The sequence below is a fragment of the Acanthaster planci genome, unplaced genomic scaffold (assembly GCF_054643075.1).
Source record: "Acanthaster planci isolate LZ-2023a unplaced genomic scaffold, COTS_SCS Contig220, whole genome shotgun sequence".
NCBI classification, from domain to species: Eukaryota; Metazoa; Echinodermata; class Asteroidea; order Valvatida; family Acanthasteridae; genus Acanthaster; species Acanthaster planci.
Window position 1 is genome coordinate 5,398 of NW_028257841.1, and position 5,967 is coordinate 11,364.

Consider the following 5,967-nt stretch of genomic DNA (forward strand, 5'->3'; position numbering starts at 1 on the left):
GGAACGGGGGATTCTGACCCAGCCCCTTGGTCTAGGAGGGACTTCCCCCAACCCCCGGGACTTCCCCCAAAACTCTTGACTTCCCGAACCAGAACTCGTGACTCCCAGACAAAAAAGGGACTTCCCGGGACTTCCCAACTTCTGGAAAATCCCGCTCTCCCTCAATCTTTGAGAAAAAAAATGAGATATATTTCGAAGACCCCAATATAAAACAGAGACATGAATACGAAACGGAAAAATTTACTCTCCCCCGAAGCTTTGAGAAACAATGAAATAATTTATAAAAACCTATATATAAATAGAGACATGAATAGAGAAAGTAAACCACAGCGTTGTCCTATATTATCAGACTTTGGGCGATTGAACATTTTTTTATCCAACTTTGTCAAACAATATAACATTCCATTACCGCCACCCACTAAAAAAAGTCACGAGACAATCGTATCATCAGCTTTCAAAAATAGCAAAAGACAATGACATAGCAAGATCTGATCACTGCAATAAAATCACACATTAAACTGGAAGTGATTGAAGAGGTAAACATCTGAAGAATCAGGCACTTTCAAGGTAACTACAGAAATTGGGAATTGACGCCTACTTTCTTTGCCGACGACTTGATTCACTTTTTTGATTTTGAAAAAAGTATATCCAAGACAAAGCATTAGCGGCTATTCATACGCGGTAGTTAGATGCGGCGGAACGTGCACGAGTCGCGAAACTTATAGAGGCCAAGATGCAGCCGTTAAAATTGTACAATCGTTGACTAGAGAAGTTGGCACGATCAATAAAACATTTGCCGTTCCAAAGCCTCACGTTTGTTCGCACGAGTCACAAAAAATCAACGACGAATGCAACGTGTGCTGGATTTGCGAAAAGCCCATCTATCCGACCAAAGAATCCCAATGCCGATGCTCAATCCCAACAAAACCAAAAACCAAAGGTCAGAAAGTGGCTTTTAGTCCCCTAAACGGTCGTGGTTTCAGAGACTACATTTGTATGACTTGCGAAAAGCACATCAACAAGTTTTGCAAAGTCAGAGATCACTGTCACGTAACGGGCAAATATAGAGGTCCTGCACACGCCCATTGAAATGTCAAGTTAAGAGTCGTGCCCAATCAAACGCTTGTTTCCGTGATTTTGGAGAATACGACGCGCATCTAATTTTGCGGGGAACCAGAGTATTTGACGGTAGTAAAATTAAAGTCAGTGCAAAAAATTCCGCAAAATTATATTTCGTTTAGCCTCGACCAACTTAGGTTCCTAGACTCGTTTCATTTCGTGGCTGCGTCGTTAGATCGATTGACCAGAAACTGCTCTTCCGAAGATTTTAACCTGCTCCGCGAAAGGTTCCCAGACAACACGCACCTGCTTTTAGAAAAGGGAATTTACCCTTACGAATGTATAGACTCTTTTGATCGATTTGAAGAAATAAAACTGCCTCCTCCAGACGCCTTTTACAGCACGTTAAAGCAGCAAACCGTTATAAAAGAATATACAAGAGCCCAAAATGTGTGGCAAATGGCAAATCCATCTTGCTTGATGTGGCTAATTTCCGAGCGCACGTGCTCACAGAGCCAGCCCACCTCGGCGTAGAAACCTTGACGCTCGGTGGTCCTGCATCGCCTGTGCCTGTTTCATTTGACATGATCGGTATAGAGGAAGTCATCAGTGTCGAACACTGGCAACTGCTGGAACAATATGTTTTGGGGCGTCTTCGCTCGGCGGATGAAGACGTGGATTTTTCAGCTAAAAAACCAAATCAGGTTCAAGCTTTGAAAGCTTGCCCCTACTGGCACAATGCATGAAAATCGTTCAGTAAGTATTGAGATGCTGATTTTTGTCATGGTAGCCTCCCAGTTGTCCTAAGTGCCATCACCTGGCCAGCTGGTACTTACAGCTTGCCCATGACCAACAGCTTGTATGGCTGCCACAACTCGGCTTTCTTCTGGAAGACTGGCCGAAGGATTCAGGACACCCAAGATCTATTTGCCAGCAACGACTGGTCAGACCCCTGCCATCTCCTTGGCCCTTACGCGAGAAACAACGTTCAACAGAACTTTTGTAGTAAGACAGACGCCGTACTGTCTGAGGACGACATGGCGGAATGGGATCCCGACGAGTACTGCATATTCAAGAAGGAACCTGTCCAGTTGGTGGGGAAATAATCCTCAATAAAAACCAAACATCTATTCAAGCTACAATATGAAACGAATCTTCCAAGATTTTTCCTACCTATTCACGATCTCTAGCTAGTGTGGACATTTAAGAACCACACTTCGTCCAAAAGAGATTGACTCCATGGTTTACCCGCAAACCCATTTCTCTTATAGACCCTTTTCCAGTGATGTTACGATCATGCTGGACCGTTGATGTGTTGTGATGGTAATTCTGCATAGTGTTGTGATGGTAATCTACCTATTCAAGATAAACTGGTCAAACATGCAGCGTTTGCACGTGCGCTTGCTCGTGGTTGAAGCTGCCCGTAGGAATATAATTATGCGATCTCCGTGGCCAAGGCGATCCACATATGGTGGTGTTGTTTACTTTTAGTCACGTAGGTCAAAGGTCTATATGATAAGAGTAGGCTTCTTTCTAGAATTGACACAGTGTACATTCCCATGCAACTACACATGCTGATGGATATTTGTTTGTTACGTCGTTTTTATATATGTACTTGGATGTACTGTATTGTGTTTTGACAGCAGCTCGAGACTTTGGGGCTTAATCACCTGCATGCTCAGGCCGTCGCCAGCGAACCTAGCTCTAGAACTCATCACCATCTGAGCTACCACACCGGGGTGATTTATCAAAGTGCATATGTTATATTTCAATTACATGTTTTGCAAGACCACTTTTAATACTCTGAAAATAATGAACTATTGTGTGACTATATTGTACTTTGTATGCAACATTTCTTTAGTTTCAATAGTTATGTAATATCCTTTTACATACAGGGTTTGCTTTTGAAGTGCAAACTCAAGTGCTAAAATCAATCAATTAGAGTTAATTCTTGATAGCATATCCGGTGTCCGACCCATTCTAGGGGAATGTTCTTGGTGCCTCATCATCCAATACTGGAGGATTGACCTACCACCCCACCACAATGGGTGGCCTAGATATTATGATAGTGTACAAGATTGGTACGTCAATTCAGGCACAGACATAATTATGGTGCCACAAACTTGTAAAACACACACACAAAGGACAGGAAAGTGAAGTACATGTCAAGTTACTGTACAATTCAGCAGATTCTGCCCTGGCTCTTTGTAAGACATTCATTAATACTCTGTTCCCATCTGTAGAAAGTCCATCACGTGGCTGGTCTTAAATGGTTGATGAAACACGAGCCAGCAACAAACGTATGTGACATACTGTGTATTTCTAAGTCCGCGCCACCATGCCTTCGCTACTTTGGGTAAGTCACAATTTCGATATGTATTTATTTTAATAAAACTACATTGCCCCCTCCCCGAGAGGGTTTATTTGGGGGTTGGTAATTTGGGGTAAGTTAAGTTTAAATAAATGAACTGTAACTTAAAAAACAAGAAACAAACGGAAACTCCTTGCCCAAACAGAAAAACTTGATGTAAAATATCGTCTGCTTCCCCATTTCCATTTTGCTTGGACGTTACAATTCCCGAACATATGTATATATTTTAATCAAAGAAGCTAAAATATGCCACTGAAGTCAGTGACGACGACCCTCACTTCGGTCTTGGTCATTATTAGCTTGCAATCAAACACACCTTTTAAAGACCAGCGAAAGACATTCACTTTAGTCTGGTGCTTGAAATAAGCACACCGTTAGAAAAGCGATAACGTTTAGCTCTAAACGCGGTGTGCCGATGTAGACAGTAAATCTTTCCCCTGGTAAAAGTGTCCGGGGGTTAGATTTACCTAGGCAAAAGTGTCCCTCCCCCGACCTGGTAAATGTGCCCCCCTCCAGGTTATTCTGTCCCCTCCAGGTAGTTTTGCCCCCTCCCCCCGTTTTGCCACACAGAAGTTATTTTTGTGTTCGGTTGATGAATTTAGTCCACATGAAGTACTATTAGGTTTTTAGCCCTTCATCAAGTTGTAAAATGGCGGGTATGAGACTTAAATTGAACTGAGCTGTATTTCTGCAAAAAATCGGATAAGGGAGCAGTCCGTATTCTGCAGACTTCTCGCACGCGTAGTAATTCTCAGTCTCGAGGCGCGGCATGGTGTAGCTCTGACTTATAGAGGAATGAAAACGACCGGGCGAATCTCGACACTGGCATCATGCCATCTCGCCACGCCGCAGCCCGCCAACAATGTTGAAAGTACTTCAAGTTACAGTGATAGCGTCCATGTTCGCTTCAAGCCACTGCCGCTAGCCCTCAAGCACAATAAATTCAGACAAATACAACTTCTGTGCGTGCGACTCGGTCACCATGGATGCTGCTTTCAGGATAGCCTTCCTCATCCAATAGCCGTGCTTTAACGTAGCGAGCATTCCAGAAAAAGCACAGTGTCTGTCTATACGTTGCGCGAAAACAGTGGAATCAGGGTCTGAGTGATAGACTTTGTGACGTTGCACGGGGACACATTTCTTGTGGGGGGACAAATTTATCTTTGGGCGGGGTGGCAAAATTATCTGGAGGGGGACAGATTTACACATATAAATCTGTCCCCCAGACACTTTTATTAGTGCGAGATCCAGCAACAATGTTCGGGGGACCGTTACCAAGGTACAGTCTAACCATTTACAGCGGCTGGTGTTTCGTTGATAGTATGGGGTTACCTTTAGGATGGGCTCTAGAGGGCGGGCGTCGCAGGGATTTAAAGATGGATTTAGCGATAACGACGGAGATGGTGAGTTCATACAGCTTCTTTTAGCAAAGGCACTGTTATCAAGAAGAGTAACCTATACAACCCTGCCTGGCCAAGGGTGAACTAGCGGTACAATAGTATGCACATGCCGATGCTATTTCTGTGGTTTTGGGGAGATTTGCGTAGGTCTATCCATGCTGCCATTCAGACCCTTATTAACTATTTCGTTTATAATTAACCAAACTGCTGACATTCATTGTCATCGTTTCTTTCGAGAACCTCAAAACAATTTGGTTTTGATGAAAACGAGTATCAAAATTAATTTAGAAGCAGAGACATCAATCGTGTTTTGTGTTTCAACGGTGATTTGTAAGTATCCAAGCGCCCTCTTGCGCTCTCCGTTTGTCAATACTTGGCAAATGCGGGCGTTACTAAAGTTCGACCACCCGGCAATTGCAACGTTGCAACATGCACGCAGAGTTTCTGGCGAACGGTTGTAGTCGGAACTGTTTCGTGAAACCGATGACCACTAACATTGTGTCGTTGCTTGCATCTTTTGTTGAGCTCATGGCCAATCACATCTGCATGGTGCAATAATTTCCTCTGAAGCTATGAAAATTCTACTGGATACCAGGGATGCGACCGTGCCCCTTTCCCCTGTTTGAAATGATGGAAACGATAGTCTACCCATCCATCGTTCGGATGACAATGGCCAAAATGTGGCCATCGCTCGAACCCGCCCCATAATTTGACCCTCTGCATAATATACCACTGGCATGCAATTCGAAGCGCATTTTTCGTTCCTCGCAGCTGCACAATGCACCAGGGGTAATTTGAAACGCATTCCTGAAATTTACTGCCCTATTTCTTGGAAAGTAAGAAAGCATGGCTAAGTCACTCGACTACTTGTCACCGATACGGCCAGTCGTGTGTTGCCTTTCGTCCCTAGCAGTTTTATTCAGCACTTGTGTTGGCGTTGCAGACGAGTCCATTACAAGTCCCTTCACAAGTCCAGTCGTAAGTCCGTTCTCAAGACCAGTCCTGACGGGGTTAGCAATGACAAACTCAATCATTCATACTGAATTTCTCGAAATATGGCTGGCAAAGTACACGTAAATGTGACAGAATTCGAAATGGAAAGACTGGGAAAACACCGGCAAATAAGTTGTAGCTTGA